Source organism: Pinus tabuliformis, chromosome 3_1 (genome assembly GCF_031772625.1).
Source record: "Pinus tabuliformis cultivar Carrire ecotype Pingquan chromosome 3_1, CPIR1, whole genome shotgun sequence".
Taxonomy (NCBI): Eukaryota; Viridiplantae; Streptophyta; class Pinopsida; order Pinales; family Pinaceae; genus Pinus; species Pinus tabuliformis.
The window spans coordinates 914,766,182-914,784,163 of record NC_142301.1 but is presented as its reverse complement, the minus strand read 5'-3'; positions in this window follow the sequence as shown (position 1 = coordinate 914,784,163).

The window sequence follows — 17,982 nt, the reverse complement described above, 5'->3', positions numbered from 1 at the left end:
GGACCCCCGACTGTCGATTGTCGATATCATAGGACCTCTGATTGCCAATATCGACTTTCATATTTTGTCACCTCTAATAATCATTGATTGTCGATATCATATGCGGATGCGGTTCATTTTTTATAGTGTTTTAGTGTGATTTCGCCTCCATTGTGTCGCAACTTTCCAATATCGCATATTTGTGACGAATGTCATGTTAAAACCTTTGATACCTAGTAAGCTCTCTTTTTGGCTCAAACAGGGATGAACTCAGGGTCTACATGTCCTATTGGCGTTTCTTTGTGCCTCTTAGTGCAAATGGTAATTATAGTATTGAGTTAGAACAAGATTGTTCCACTTAAAATGTTAACGTAATGAGCAACCTACAAATTTAGAAATAGACATGGGACTCTTTTGGAATTGAATATAATTGGGTGCTAAGTCTTTCTTAATAGAGAATTTTCTTCAAGTTATATTAAAGGAAGATGACATAGTTTATCAGCTAGAAATTGAGAGCCCACACTACTCTCAATTCAATGAAAGCCAAGTGGTAGAATAAAGTGTTTAATTTTGTTTAATGATATGTATTTCCAAGTAGTCTAAATTTGTTATATTTTATAGATTCCATAATAGTATGTTTATGTCTATGTATCCCAATTTATAATTTTGGTTTGATAATTTTTCTATAAAATTCCCACAACGTTTCAAACGAGGAAAACAGAATCGAGTTGTTCCACATCCGAGTTATTTCCAAACATATAAGGCTCAATACGTTGTTTGATAGTGGATCTTAGACCAACTTAATTTCTGCGGATTTGGTTAAGAAAATGAATCTGGAAATCGTGCCCCATCATAAACCGTATCTGTTGGGTTGGATAACCAAGGATGTCAATTTGCAGGTCACCCGAAAATGTGTTTTCTTGTTTGCAACCACCTCTAATTTCATTGATGAAGTTGAATAAGACATTGTGCCATTAGATATCTTAGGGATTATATTGGAAAGCCCATATTTGTATGATATGAAGGTTGTTTTCCATAGATTTGAGAAAAAATACCATTTGTTAAAAAATGGAGTGGAGTACATTGTGAGAGCCCATCGCAAGAAACTTAATCTGTCTTTGGCAAGCATAGGTGAAATGAAGTGACTGGTTAATTCCAGCAAGAGTCTCGTGCTCCTCATGATCAAGTAGAAGAATGACACGGAGCAGGAATCCTTTGTAGGCTATGATGTGAAGCTGAAAGCTGAATTGGTTGATGTGGTCAATCAATATGGAGACATGTTTCAAGAACCAAAGGGATTGCCACCAAAAAGAGGAATTCAGCATGAAATTCAGCTATGACTATCCACTCCCAAACATTGGTATGTATCGAATTTCAATTCTGGAATGTTTAAAAATTAAGAAACAAGTCCAGGAATTGTTAGATAAAGGAGTAATTCATCCTTCTACTTCACCATGTGGTTCCCCAATTGTATTGGTACCAGAGAAAGATGGAACCTACCACATGTGTGTATATTATCGAGCTTTAAATAAGATCACAATAAATAATCGATGTCGACTACCCAGAATAGATGATTTGTTAGATCAGTTGAAAAATGCAAAGTATTTCATTAAATTAGACTTGAGAAGTGGATATCATCAAGTTAGAATAGCTAAGGAGGACATTTGGAAGACTGCTTTTAAAACCAAACAAAGATTGTTTGAGTGGCTGGTAATGCCTTTTGGTCTTTGCAATGCTCCAACTACATCCATGAGGGTTATGAATGACGTTCTAAGATCCTTTCTTGATGAATTTGTGATTGTCTATTTAGAGGATATTTTCATATTCAACAAATCACGAGAAGAGCATGTCAAGCATGATAGGAAAATGTTAGATGTCTTGAGAAAAGAACAATTATTTCTGAAGATGTCTAAATGTGAATTTGGGAAAACTTCTTTAGTGTATTTGGGCCTGTTGTAGCGGCTACAACCACCCTCCAAAATTTTTCCTTAGCCTCGTTTTGGAGCCTCCCTTCCAACCTTCACAACAGCTTTCCTTGCTTCATCAAGTTCACAAGCTTCAATGTCTTTCTTGCACAAAGGCAGCTTGTCGGTCACAACTTGATCCATTCCCCTCACAGGTTGTTCACCCAAACTTGGTCCAGCTGCAGGTTGAGCAACTTCCCCTTGAAAATTGTGCATTTCTGGAGGGCAACCAACCTTCCCTCCAGAAATTGCGCAATCCTCTCTCGCAGCCTGCTAGGCTCCAGGATTGCGTAATCCTGCTTGTCAACACTCCCAACAGGATTTGCGCAAATTTCCCGAGCAAGGCTGCTCAGCCTAGAATTTGCGCAAATCTGGGCAGCAGTCAGCTGCTCTGCCAAGAAATTGCGCAAATATTTTAGGCAGCCAACCCAACTCCTAGCCAGAAAAGTGCTTTTTTCTCTAGTAGTCGAGCAATCTCTTGCATGTGCACCTCAGTTGACCAATTCACTCCGGGACTGGGAAAAACAGACTTGCATGCATGGGTTGCTTCCCCCAAGGCAACATACAAAGGCATCCCTTGTTTCATGGATCTATGTTTAGCAATTGGAGGTTACATGCAAGGAGCAATTTCGAAACCTCCCACCAAGTGTCGCTTCCCCTAGATTTGTGGCATGCGCCTCACAACCTCGATGTTATCAAAACTCATCAACCATACGATGTAGAGCTCATTCCTCACATCAACCTTGTAGCTCTGACATCTCACATCACATCTAGGAGCAATCGGCGCATTCAGCTCCGCTATTTTGGGGTAAGCCCGCTTCCCATGCCTTGTGCTGCATTTCTGTCACTTTTTCTGTTTTCGCTTGTGGGAGTACAGTTTGCTTGATTCCTTTAAATGCTTCTTGTCATTTACATATATACTAGCTTGTCCTAGCTCTGTTTAAGTTTTCGTTTCTATCTCACTACTGTGGCATGCATGAAATTGTTTTGCACGGACATTTGCCTAACCGGCAAACTGCCTCACCCACATGCATGTTGATCTGTTTGTTGAATCTTTCATTCATGTTTTGCATGCATTGTCAATCACTTCTGCTATCACTTAGTTTTATCATGCATTTACTTTCTTAGTTTCTTTCAGTTGCCCGTCGACGAGTCGAGCCAACCTTGGCCTAGACTCTGCCTTGACCAAGGCTGCATTGCACAATTTGGGGAAGGAAGGCTCACCTTTCTCTCCAGATTTGCGCATTCCTACCCAGCACTAGCCTCCAGGACTATTTTGCGCATTTCTGGAGGACAGTGGTTGCTTGGCCCAAGAAATTGCGCAAATCTGTCCCTACGCCAACAATCCTTCCTAGCTAGAATTGTGCATTGCGCAATCCAAGCAGTCAACAGCCAGACTGGACTGTGCATTGCACAGTTCCAGCAGTCATCCAGTCTCCAACAACCTAGATTGTGCCTTGTGCAGTATTGGCAGTTGATCTCCTGACCTCCTGGTCGAAATTGCGCAACCTTCATGATCAAGCACCCAGGTATGTTGCAAGTCAGTTGTCATGTTCATTTTGGTTTTCAACTAATAAATTGCTTGCCATTAGTGTTGCCATGTCTCCAGGTATCCCAGGTGTTCATCTGTCTCTCAGTAGTACAGGTGCAATGGTTTCCAGGAGAGCAGAGACGAAGACGTTGTTCAGAGCACACTTGGGGATGCAGTCGATCAAGTGTCCATGGATTCGCCTACCCACGAAGACATTAAGTTGCTCGTAGACAAGGACATCAAGATATGGCAGCAACAACATCATAGTGAGAAACATCATGAACAATAGTTGAAGACAACATACCAAATGCAACGAATGCAATAGGGTTGTTGACAACACGGAGGTGGAACAAGGTTGTAAGCTCAAGCAGGTCCATTGATGATGAAAGCAACTTTGGAGACTCTGGCTATGAAGTGATAGTGTGACATGAAGATCACGTGAAGGCAGAAGATGGAACAAAGAAGGAGTTGCGTGTGTCAAAGCAACAACTTAGGAAGAACATAAAGTTGCATAGACACACGAATGAGTTGCAATAGGAATAGGAATAATAATGGGTGCAACATGCACTCACGGATGAAACTGCGCCTGTACAAGTTAAGGATCCATCCCAGCAGCTGACACAGAGCAGACATGGTGAGCAGTGTTGTTTATCACATGCAAGGGATTCAACAACATGCATGTTGTTAAGCGCACACATGCAATCCAACCCATTCAACACACTCACCAAGGTGAAGACAAGAAGCAAGTCCAACTGGGGCTGAACATGTACTTCGGAAAGTTGATGTGCATGACCACTAGCACACACTTGAAGATCAACACGGACACTATGCATCAATGTGTTGTTGGTTGAACCGTACCCAAGAAGCAACGGAGGTAAGAGTTCGCTTCAGCAAGATGTCATCATGAGGTGCATGAACACCATCACGGACGACCAAGCTTGGCATCAGTTCACCACCTTCACCATCACAAGCATGTCAAAGAGTTGGTCTCACCACAACGGACCGAGTGTCAGTGATGTCTTGCAAGGCTTGCTCAAGCCATGTTGTCTCACATGAGTACATGTGCATTGTAATGTTGAGTCATGTCAAGTGTAAGTCAAGTGTCAATGGTTGGATGTAATAGTCACAGAGTAGGTGAAGAGTCATGAGGGTAGTTGAACTGTCACAAACGGGAATGTCAAGGGTCACCCCACCCTTTGCTATAAATAGTCCCTCATAACTCATTGTAGAGGCTTTTGGTCAGCCAAGCTTCTACCAAGACTATCTTGAAGAAGGCTTGGATAGTATTGTAACGCGCCTTGGCTTCTCCACTGCACGGAGCTAGTACATCTCTTTGGAGGAGTAGGTGGATGTGGCTATAACGTTTCACTGATGGGGCTAGCAGGTTTACATGGATGTATTGTATGATTGGAACTTACACTTTTATATAATAAGAGCCAACACATTTTCATGCATATGTTGTTATTGTAGTTGGACTGCTCTGGTTGCCTTAATGATATATGTTGTTTAACTTACGTATTTGTGTATGAACTGATTCACATGCAATTATATGAATCTTGTTGCAAATGTGTTGTATATGTTGTTAATGTTGTCACCGTCCATGTCGACTGCTCTGCCAGACACCAAACAGACCTTTCACATGAACCTTGTTGTAACAATTGTTGCACTCATTCGGACTGATCTGTGAGTGTTGTACATGTTATCTTACCTTGTACGTTGTGACTACCGCATCCGAGTGGACTGCTCCACTGAAAACTTTGTATATCCTTTTGTGTTGTGTGTTACTAGCCGAGTTGGGATTGATCCCTTTCAACCTGGAACTCACCTTCACCCTTATCTCCCCCTTTTTGTGTTAGAACCTCTCATACATCTTCCTGGACTCACTACAGTAGTCACACCCTTGCTACTGACGGAGTTATCTTACTTGCCTTTGTGCGACATTGCAGTCAAGGAATTACCTTACGACCCACTGCTAGGACTCCTACACCAAACGGTCTAAGGTCTAATTGGGACTTCTTACTAGGGAGATCCCCTTGACATGTTAGTGGGTCCAGCACCGTCAACATTTTTGGCACTAGAAGGAGAGCCCGATGACAAGCCGTGTCCTCTCATCTAGTTTTGAACCTTTACATATCTTTCATGGAGTCTTTCACTCTTCTTCCCTCGAGATGTTTTTCGAATCATGAAGATATCTCCACCTCGAGGAAGCTTTTCGATCTCTTGTCCACTCACACGTCTGATGGTGAAGGCAAAGTGGCCTGGCCTGAGCACTTACATAACTTTCTTTCCATGATTCATGAGGAAGATGAATTTTCTGACGAACACGCTGGTTTGCTGCTTGCATACACACTTTGCGTATCTCCATTTTGTTGGGTGCTCAGCCTACCGGCTGACACCGTGCACTCATTTGAGAACTTCTGTGATCTTATTGAAGGCACATTCTATCATTTTGATCCAGACCATCTTGACTGGAAACAGTCTCAAGCTCCGAGGATCCAGATGATATTTGCTTATCTTTGGGACCATTCGAGTACTACCTTAAGAAATTTGCCCGTCGCAAGAGAAAGTTTGAGATCAAGCCTCGCTCAACGTTCTTCGCTGATGAAGCTGCGCAATCTCATGTGGAAGTGGGCACTGTCTCAACTGACTATCCGCCTTCCTCTTATTCACCAGCTCCACCATTGCCTAGTGATGTTGAGGATCATGCTTACACACCTGTTCATCCTTCACACCCTCCCAACATCACTTCACTCAATTTTCTCACATATTTGGTTGTGAGTCCTTCGAGTCCTCATATGCATTCTTTTCTACGACCTTCGTTTTTGCACCCGAGTGTTCCTCTGGATGATGTTGTCTTGTGTTCATCCATTCCGGACTCTTCACTTATTATGAATGAGGAACAACCCACTAACAAAGTTGGTGTTGCACAACCAACATGTATTATCATTCATGAAGAGTATGAGTGGGATCTTGAGCATCAACACTCGACGAAGGATGACTCCCTTCCGTCCGATCCCCCTCTGTTCTTTCCTAACATCGTTGGTAAATCTTCCATCCATGATTTTGCATGTGTGTCTTCATCCATGGATGCACCCATTGTTGATCTTTCGCAAGACACCCCGTATGTTAGCCCATCATACAACAATGGAGAGGACCAATCACTCATTGGAAATCCACTTGATCCTTCATCTGCTTTTTTTGGAAACGCAGAGGGTGAACATCATTCCTCCTCATCTGCTCCTCTGTGTGATTCATCAAACCATGAGGATGCCGACCAACATCCTAAATTTTCTAATCTTGGTTCTCATGATCCCTTCACCTCATCATCCATTCATGATGTTGATTCACTCGTTGTTAATCCATCTAAGCCACTCGTCTACAAAGATTCATCTATCAACAAAGTCGAAACCCCATAGACCGTCGAGGCACTTCAGCCCGAGCTAATGGTTATGTCAGGCCCTCGCTGTCCTGAGGTTGGTTTCACTTCCGATCAGGAAATTGTTCAAACACTCAAGGCTCCTCATCACTCATCTGTATGCACTCAAGATCAATCTAACACTCAGATTTTACTTCCTCCAGTCAAACTACATGATCCCGTTGCTCATGCATTATAGGAGTCTTACATTGCAAGCACTTATGCGCGACGCAAGTTATCTTTGTTTCTTTCATTTGCTTGCATGTCACAGTCAAGAGTGTGCTTATGCTTCAAAGTTGCACGTAGTGTCACACAACACCATGATAAGTCTGTGGACTGCCCGTCATGCACATGCACTCACTTATGTCCCGTGGGCACTTTGAATCACGAAGTGTGGTTGTCTTCATTGTTATATCTTTCTTGCTTGCTAGTTCACACAACTGGGTTGCTCGCAGACCAAGCCTTCACCAACATGGGTCTACCAATGTGCCAGTGGCTACATTGGAAGTATCACTTCACGTGATCAGGGCCACGTATCATTAGTGTAGGAGTAGGAGTAGTGTTTGCTTTCAATTGTTTGCTTGCATGCTTGTTTTCTTACGTGATTTGTTTGCTTGTTTGTTTACTTGCTTCGCTTTCATTTTTTGCTTCTGCTCTTACTTTTCTTTGTTGATTGTTAGTTTGTTTGCTTGTTTCGTTCATAGGTTAGTTTTGCATGAAACCATGTATGACTCTTGAAGCGAGCTGGGTAAAGTACAAGAGGGCTTGTACAGCTATCACTACTTGGTTATTTGTCATCTTGCCTTTGTATGATGAGCTTGTTACTTTTAGTCCATGATATGTCGAAGGAAAATACGTACTGTTCGAAGTGAACCTTGGTGTAAACACAACACTTGCGCGCTAACTAGTGTCACCTTCTCTAGTCAATTGTTTTTGGGTTAACCCTTGTCAGCTCAGTCAAGTAGAGTAAGGTAAGGGGGAAAACCTTAATAGGCACGTCAGAGATATAATAAACTACTTCTCTGCTGGAACAACCTCTTCTGCTCTCAATAAGTTGGGATCCCTCTTCCACCTCTGAAATGAATAAGTGTTATGCACAGTGAAAAATGAAAAAAATGAAAAGTCAAAAATGAAAAATGAAAAATGAATAAGGCAAAAGAAGAGAAAGGCTTCATGTGCAGGGAGGTGATGCAAGTAACTCTGTCGAGGTACTGACTAGGCTCGTTGGCAACGGAGCCATGCTTGTGTTCCTATGTGACTCCACCGGGGTACTATCCAGGCCTACTAGCAGTGGAGCAACACTAGAGATGAAACTAAGACTCTGACGACTATACTGCTTGTGCACCTATATACCCCTCAACCCCAATCGAAACCACTGTGTTGCCTTGACTTGTAATATGTGTCAATCGACCAAGGGTTTGGCAGATGCTACATCTTACAATCAAGTTAGTGTGAAACCAAGATGAGCTGAAACTGAACAATTATTTCGGAGGTGTTAAACTTGCTTTTCACGAACAAGGTCCATTCAAAGAGCTAGAGTTCTAGCAGTGTGTCGCCAAGTGTTGTAGCGGCTACAACCACCCTCCAAAATTTTTCCTTAGCCTAGTTTTGGTGCCTCCCTTCCAACCTTCACAATAGCTTGCCTTGCTTCATCAAGTTCACAAGCTTCAGTGTCTTTCTTGCACAAAGGAAGCCTGTCGGTCACAACTTGTTCCATTCCCCTCACAGGTTGTTCACCTGGACTTGGTCCAGCTGCAGGCTGAGTAACTTCCCCTTGAAAATTGCGCATTTCTGGAGGGCAACTAGCCTTCCCTCCAGAAATTGCGCAATCCTCTCTAACAGCCTGCTTGGCTCCAAGATTGCGCAATCCTCCCTGCCAACACTCCCAGCAGGATTTACGCAAATTTCCCCAACAAGACTGCTTAGCCCAGAATTTGTGCAAATTTGGGCAGAAGTCAGCTGCTCTACCCATAAATTGCAAATCTCCTGGGCAGCCAGCCCAGCTCCCAGCTAAAAATGCGCATTTTTCTCCAGCAGTCTCTTGCATGTGTAACTGAGTTGACCGGTTCCCTCCGGGACTGAGCAAAACAAACTTGCATGCATGGGTTGCTTCTCCCAAGACAACATGCAAAGGCATCCCTTGTTTCACAGATCTATGTTTAGTAGTTGGAGGTTACATGCAAGGAGCGATTCTAAAACCTCCCACCAAGTGTTGCTTCCCCTAGATTCGTGGCATGCACATCACAACCTCGATGTTATCAAAACTCATCAATCAGACGTTGCAGAGCTCATTCCTCACATCAACCTTGCAACTCTAACATCCCACATCACATCTAGGAGCAGTTGGCACATTCAACTCAGTTGTTTTGGGGTAAGCTCGCTTCCCATGCCTTGTGCTGCATTTCTGTCGCTTTTGTGTTTTCGCTTGTGGGAGTATTGTTTTCTTGATTTCTTTGAACGCTTGTTGTTGTTTACATATATACTAGCTTGTCCTAGCTCTGTTTCAGTTTTTGTTGTTATCTCACTACTGTCACATGCATGAAACTGTTTTGCACGGACGTTCACCCAACCGGTGAACTACCTCGCCCACATGTATGTTGATCTGCTTTCTGAATCTTTCATTCATGTTTTGCATGCACTGTCAATCACTTCTACTATCACTTAGTATCGCCATGCATTTACTATCTTAGTTGCTTTCAGTTGCCCGTCGGTGAGTCGGGCCAACCTTGGCCCGGACTCTGCCTTCACTAAGGCTACATTATGCAATTTGGGGAAGGAAGGCTCACCTTCCTCTCCATATTTGCGCATTCCTACCCAACACTAGCCTCCAGGACTATTTTGTGCATTTTTGGAGGACAGTGGCTGCTTGGCCCAAGAAATTGCGCAAATCTGTCCCTAGGCCGGCAGTCCTTCCCAGCTGGAATTACGCATTTCACAATCCCAGCAGTCAGCAACCAGACTGGACTGTGCATTGCACAGTTCCAGCAGTCATTTAGTCTCCCAACAGCCCAGACTATGCCTTGTGCAGTCTTAGCAGTCGGTCTCCCGACCTCCTGGCCGAAATTGTGCAACCTTCATGATCATGCACCCAGGTATGTTGCAAGTCGGTTCTCATGTTTTGGTTTTCAACTGACAAATTGCTTGCCATGAGTGTTGCCATGTCTCTAGGTATCCCAGGTGTTCATTTGCCTCTCAGTAGTGATGCAATGGTTTCTAGGAGAGCAGAGACAAAGACAACGTCCATAGCACACTTGGGGATGCATTCAATCAAGTGTCCATGGACTTGCTTACCCACGAAGACATTAAGTTGTTCATAGACAAGGACATCAAGATATGACAGAAGCAGCATCACATCGAGCAACATCATGAACAACAGTTGAAGACAACATACCAAATGCAACGAATGCAAGGGGAGGGTTGTTGAAAACACGGAGGTGGAACAAGGTTGCAAGCTCAAGCAGGTCCATTGATGATGAAAGCAACTTTGGAGACTCCGACTATGAAGTGACAGCGCGACATGAAGATCGTGCGAAGGTAGAAGATGGAACAAAGAAGGAGTTGCATGTGCTGAAGCAACAACTCAGGAAGAACATAACATTGCACAGACAAATGAATGAGTTGCAACAAGAACATGAACAACAGTGGGCACAATATGCACTCACGGATGAAACTGCACCAGTACAAGTTAAGGATCCATCCCAGCAGCTGACATAGAGCAGACATGGTGAGCAGTGTTGTTTATCGCATGCAAGGGATTCAACAACATGCATGTCATTGAGCACACGCATGCAATCCAACCCATTCAACACACTCACCAAGGCGAAGACAAGAAGCAAGTCCAACTGGGGCTAAACATGTACTTCGGCAAGTTGATGTGCATGACCACCAATACACACTTGAATATCAACACGAACACTATACATCAGTGTGTTGCTGGTTCAACCGTACCCAATATGACCATGTGCATGTTAGCAGACGAGTTGGATGAAGGGGCTGAACCAATGCAACGGTTCCAACAGAGGCAAGAGTTCGCTTCAGCAAGATGTCACCATGAGGTGCATGAACACCATCACGGACGACCAAGCTTGGCATCAGCTCACCACCTTTATCATCACAAGCATGTTAAAGAGTTGGTCTCATCACAACAAACCGAGTGTCAGTGATGTCTTGCAAGGCTTGCTCAAGCCATGTTGTCTCACATGAGTACATGTGCATTATAATGTTGAGTCATGTCAAGTGTAATTCAAGTGTCAATGGTTGGATGTAACAGTCACAGAGTAGGTGAAGATTCATGAGGGTAGTTGAACTATAACAAAGGGGAATGTCAAGGGTCACCCCACCCTTTGCTATAAATAGTCCCTCATAACTCATTGTAGAGGCTTTTGGTCAACTAAGCTTCTACCAATACTATCTTGAAGAAGGCTTGGATAGTATTGTAACGCTCCTTGGCTTCTCCACTGCACGGAGCTAGTACATCTCTTTGGAGGAGTAGGTGGATGTGGCTATAACGTTTCACTGATGGGGTTAGCAGGTTTACATGGATGTATTGTATGATTGGAACTTACACTTTTATATAATAAGAGCCAACACATTTTCATGCATATGTTGTTATTGTAGTTGGATTGCTCCAATTGCCTTAATGATAATGTTTAACTTACATTTTTGTGTATGAATGATTCACATGCAATTATATGAATCTTGTTGCAAATGTGTTGTATATGCTGTTAATGTTGTCACCATCTGTGTCGACTGCTATGTCGGACACCAGACAAACCTTTCACATGAACCTTGTTGTAACAACCATTGCACTCATTCAGACTAATCTGTGAGTGTTGTACATGTTATCTTACCTTGTATGTTGTGACTACTGCATCCGAGTGGACTGCTTCGCCGGAAGCTATGTGTGTCCTTTTGTGTTGTGTGTTCCTAGCCGAGTTGGGACTGATCCCTTTCAACCTAGAACTCACCTTCACCCTTATCTCCCCCTTTTTGTGTTTGAACCTCTCATACATCTTCCTTGACTCACTGCAGCAGTCACACCCTTGGTATTGACAGAGTTATCTTACTTGCCTCTATGCGACATCACGGTCAAGGCATTACCTTATGACCCACTGCTGTGACTCCTACACCAAACGATCTGAGGTCTATTTGGGACTTCTTACCGAGGAGATCCCCTTGACATGTTGGCTGGTCCAGCACCGTCAACAGGGCCACATAGTTGGAGGAAGTGAGTTGAAGATTAACCCCTCTAAAGTTTAGGTAATTGTGAATTGGTCAACACCCAAATTAGTGATAGAAGTAAGGAGTTTTTTAGGAGTAGCGCAGTACTGGAGGAAGTTTATTGCCAATTTCTCCTCCATAGAAGCTCCACTATATGCGTCGACCAACGTGAAGGTTGTCTTCCAATAGGGAGACAAACAACAAAAAATACTCGATGCTTTGAAACAAAAGATCAGTTCAGCCCTAGTTTTAGCATTGCCAGATTTGAAACAACCCTTTGAAATACAAACAGATGCAAGTGACTACATCATGGGTGCAGTTCTTTTACAACATGGTAAGCCCATTTCATTTCATTCTGAAATTTTTAATGGTGATGTTATTTATTATCCTACGTATGATAAAGAGCTTTATGCATTGGTGTAAAGTGTGAAGAAATAGAAGCATTATTTGATGGGAAAAGAAACCATTATTCACATCAATCATCAGCCTCCGCAATATCTGCAATATCAAACTAAATTACAACAGTCAAGGCACTTTCATTAGGTGAGAATTTTACATCAATTCCACTTGGTAATAAGGTACAACAAAGGCATTTATAACATAGTTGTTGATATTATTTCTAGACGGTTGTAAATGTAGCCATTTTACTCAAGAATAATTTTGTTTTGCCTTAAAGTTATGTTGAACAATATGCACAGGATGCTGACTTTCAAGAGGTATATTTAAACTTGAGTCAAGGCCACCAAGTTGAGGAATTAGACTACCATGTACATGATAATATGTTGTATCATTTGGGAAAACTTTGTGTTCCATAGGGAGAGAGAGTAAATGTCACAAGGGAAGCGCACACTTCTCTTATTGTTGGACATTTCAGTGTAAGTAAAACAATGGCAAATCTTCAGAGGTATTTTTATTGGCCTCGTATGCTTGAAAGTGTGTCACGTTTTATAAGAGGTTGTTCATTGTGTGTAGTCAGTAAGCCTAGTAATAGGAAACTAGGATTGTACACACCACTTCCAGTGCCTTCACGACCATGGGAAAGTGTTTCTATGGATTTTGTAGGAGGTCTTCCTTTGTCAAGGAAAGGTCATGATTATTTGTATGTAGTTGTGGATAGGTTCAACAAGATGTGCATGTTAATGCCTTGTAAAAAGCAAATTACAGCTGAACAAACAACTCAACTTTTCTTTCAAAATGTATGGGTTCATTTTGGATTACCTACTTCTATTGTAAGTGATCATGATTCTCGATTTGTTGGGAATTTTTGGTCAAGTTTATGGAACTTGATGGACACCAAGTTGAAGAAAAGTACAGCCTTCCATCCACAAATAGATGGTCAAACTGAAGTGGTTAACAGGACAATCATTCATTTGCTAAGAGGATATTGCAACAAACATCCTAAGTTGTGGGATGAACAGTTGCATTATATTCAACATGCTTACAACCGAGCAAAACACTCTTTTACTCTAACTTCACCTTTTGAAGCATGTCTTGGTTATTTTCCTAAATCATCTTTAGATTTCATCTTTGAGAAAGATGTAGTTGTAGATGGATATAGTGACATATACAGAGCAAGGAAATTCATTGAGCAAATTCAGTTGATTCATCAAACAGTTCAAGAACAATTAGAAAAGAGTCAAGGAAAGTATAAGGCATGGCATGATAAGCATGGTGTGGATCATTAGTTTCAAGTAGGTGATGAAGTTTGGCTATTCATTAGCAAGGAAAGGCTTCAAGGTGAAGGTAAAAAACTGAAACCAATTCGTTATGGTCCATTTAAAATTCTGGAAAAGATTGGCAATCATGCTTTCAAGCTTGATTTGCTTTCATATATGCAAATCTATTCCGTTGTTAATGTTGACAATTTGAGATTGTATGAACCTACTCTGCCTGAAGATCAAGGAGAGAATGTTCAAATTCCATCTGTTGAAGAATTTTCTCCATAATTCCTTAATGTGCTTCAACAAGACACTATACTTGACATAAGGACAAGGTCAACTAAAAGGGGAAATATTGATTATCTTCAGGTGGGTCTCAAAGGTACACATCCATCAAAGGCCAAATGGATTGAAGTGGGGAAGGTGAGGGAACAATACCCTCATCTGTTCAATAACTAAAAGTGATCCTTTTGGGGTCCAAAAGGCTTCCAGTGGGGAGGAGTGATCAGGTGCTTAGAATTATGCTAAAAAATCAAAGTGTCAGAATCTTGTCAAACTTAGCTTCAGATTGAAGAGCTCGTCATTTTGAATCCAACGGTGTGAATGACACTCAAATTTGAGTTCGTATGCAGAAGTTAGAGCAAGTCAAAGTTCAAATTTGACTTGCCTACATGGCAGGATTAGGATGATGTGGCAAGGTCTTCAACGAATAAGGAGGCACCAAGTGGTAGCCCGCCATTGGCCCTCGCATATCGCATATCGCAGCAGTAAGTGGTTCGGGTTAATAATCGGCCCCCCCAGGCAGAGCCGATTGTGATTTGCGATATTGCATATCGCAATTGCAGGAAAAGGATCGGTGAACAGATATTGGCCCCGACACTGACAAGGTTGGGAGTTGTGATGCAATGTGATCGCATATTGCAATCACAACGGCAACAAGAATCGACCCCGGCAAGGGTTGGGTTGCGATGCGATATCGGCCTTGATTGCGATGCGGTAAACCACAATAGCACAAGACAGTAAAGTCCCGCAGTTTATCACCACTAGACATCACCGATTGCGATTTGCGATACAGGCAACAGGATATGGCCCGCAGTGCGGAGAAATTCTTGCCTGGTTAGTAGATTTTGGGGCTAATTTGTAGTTTTCTGTCAGTTTTAGAGCATTTTGTGGAACAAATAGAGGAAGAACTAGGAGAAGTCATAACTCCTTTAGTTCTTATCCAAATTTGATGCAAAAATAGTCAATTATAGCATTTTTGGGTATCCTGAACTCATTGAGACAGGTTTCAGAGGCATTTGAGCATTGTAAACACACTTTTGATGTAATTTGAGCACAATAGAGAGGCCCAAGCCATTGGAAGTTGGACCAAGGAGACGTAGCCTAGGAGGGGTGAACTCATTTATCATTTGCTTGTTGTGTGTTATATTTTGATGTTCTTTGTTGTTATGTTGTTGTTGTTCAACATATGGTTTTTTATGTTAAACTGTTTATAACATTTACATAAGAAACTCTCATGGGAATATGTTGATTATGCAAAAGTTTTGGATCCTTAAGCACTTGAAAAAGCAAATGATAAGCATCTTGGGTTTATTTTCAAATGGGGAATTAACATAGCATTACTAATCTGCTCCAATTCAAATCAGGGGGAGGGCTATTATTTTTGTCTGTGCAGTGAAATCTTTTTTTTGTCTCCAAAGTTAAGAATTGATTTTCCTATTGTTTCTGAGGCTGATGTAAGCCCGTCGCCGGCACCATGGCTCCAACGGCCGAGGCTATACGTCATCTTCTGTCCTAATGCCTGTCCTAGCTTAAGTATTGCTAGTACAGGTGGAGGGTGGCAATATTAAAAATGACGAGATTTTTTATTTGGGATATGGTTTGGCGCGAGGATTGCGCGTGATTTAGTGGCTTCAATATTGGTGAAAAGGGTGGCATATAGCGCGTTGTTAAATGTTGTTGGTACAGGTGTAATGGAATATGGTTCAACGCTTTCAACCGAAGGATAGAGGGGCAGGCGATCTGGTAACACATTTATTGCTGATACAGGTGTATTGCAATATGGTTCGACGCATAGAGTAGTAATAAGTTTAAACACAGTGGCCTCTGTTCTATTCGGAATATGGTTCGACGCTTTCAACGGGAGGATAGAGGGGCAGGCGATCTGGTAACACATTTATTGCTGGTACAGGTGTATTGGAATATGGTTTGGCGCTTTGAACCGAAGGATAGAGTGATCATAAGTTTAAACACAAGGGCGTGTAATGGTAGGTGTTACATATTGTTGATTGCTTTTCTTAGACCTCTAGAGCGTCCTTGACATTGAATTCACATTCATTTGCCTCTGTTGTATTCGCTATCATATCTAATTCAATTGTCTTGTGTTTTTAATTGTCTTTCTATTCGTTGACCCCTCGTCCCTCCCTCTGGACAATGTCATTACTAGTGCAGAGGCTTCGTTTTTGCTTCTTTTTGTTTAGGTGAGAAGTGTCTGTCAATTGCTTTGTGGCAAAGCAAAATATTTCTTGGAGCTTTGGAGCATCCTCGGCATTGAATTCTAGCTTTGTTTTGTTCGCTATCAGATGTCATTCAATTGCCTTGGGTTTTCAATTGTGTTTGTGTTCATTGAGCCCTCGTATTGTGTTTCTTTTCGTTGAGCCCTCGTCCCTCCCACTGCACAGTGTGGTTGCTGGTATAGAGGCTTGGTGTTTGAGCATTAGGGATTCAGGTGAGCAATGTTTAGTGTGGCTAGAGCTAAAAATTTCTTCATTTTGTTGTGCTAGTGCCGAAAAGAAATTTAGGTGTGTAGTGGTTTGGAGAAAGCCAGGGTATTCTCAAGAGTTGTCTGGTGACTGTGTGAGAAACAAGAAATAGAGGCGGCAACAATTTGCAAGGTGTTTTTTCTATTTCGTTTTCCTGTTCTTTTGAGATTTTTTGGTTGCTATTTTGAAATTTTTGCTGCTTGATTCTTAACTGGATTATGCTGCAGGTTCTTGGTCATGGTTGCAACAACTGGTGGGTGTTTTGTTAAGCAGTCAGAGTGTGGCAATTATAGTGGTTTTTCGGTCGAAAAGGTTAGTTGTTCTAATCGCTTGTTTTGTCTAATGCCTTGTTTTCCATAAACTGTTGTTCGAATCAATTGTTCTTTGTTGTTTGCAATTGCCTATTGCATTTGGTTGCTTTCATCTGCATTTACATACTTGTATCTTTTTATTTGCATGAGGCATTCTTGGCGAAAATAGTGCCAGTGGCCTAGCCAGGTTAACGTGATAATAATCCTATCCTACCAGTGCTATAGCCCTTGTAGGAAAAGAATGAGATTCTGGGTTCTCGATTCAGCCGCTCCCCGAGCAATTGTATAATGCAGTTAAGTTTTAGTCAAGTGTTTCCTGTCTCTTGTGGCCTCTCTTTTGGCCAGTGGTTACCACTCTGTTGTTGTTGATCTGAGAGAAAAAGCTACCAAGGCGATTTGCTTACCAAGACCTGTCGATGACTGTAACCCTTTTTCGAACGAGCAGGTAAGTTTTGCGCTTGAGGGGGTTGGGGTTGCCAAGCTAGTGGTTGTCATTAGAAGAGGAATGAAAGGAGCTTGATTTCTTTCTTTCCCTTTAGTTAGGTCATCTCTCTCTGTTTTAAGGTTGGGCTACCAGCTCAGTGTCTCTCCCCGCCGCACATTCCCGATGAACTTACCTAATTATGGCTCGGGTAGAGCCCAAAACAGAAACCTCTCGTACCTTCGTGCTTCATCGCCAAGGACTAGTATGGAATGTAGAATCTCCCTGGACACTGACTACCAAATCTGGAACTTGTGTGCTGGCCAAGCTAGCGCAGAGGCTCAGAGATGGAATTTCCCTCACCTTATTTTGAAATATGAATATCGCGGGCTTTTGGACTACTTGAACGAGGGTTGTGTGATTTTATTCTGTGATCAAGACTCGTGCACATGTTTTATTTGTTGCCTGCTTTTCCTATTTGTAATAAAAGGACTTGTTGTGCCACTAGAAGTTGTTGCCATTTTATGATTCATTTCATGCCTTTGTTGTAATATGAAAATCTGTCATGGAAGTTCAGGTTGTAGATCAGTTTTTAAGAATTTAAACAATCGCAGGCATTTTTATTTTATTTTGTTTTCTTTTTTTGGCTTGGTATTTTGAAATTCAGATCCTTGAAACAAAAAATCTCGGCCTCATTATTGTAATTATGAAATCTTGGTAT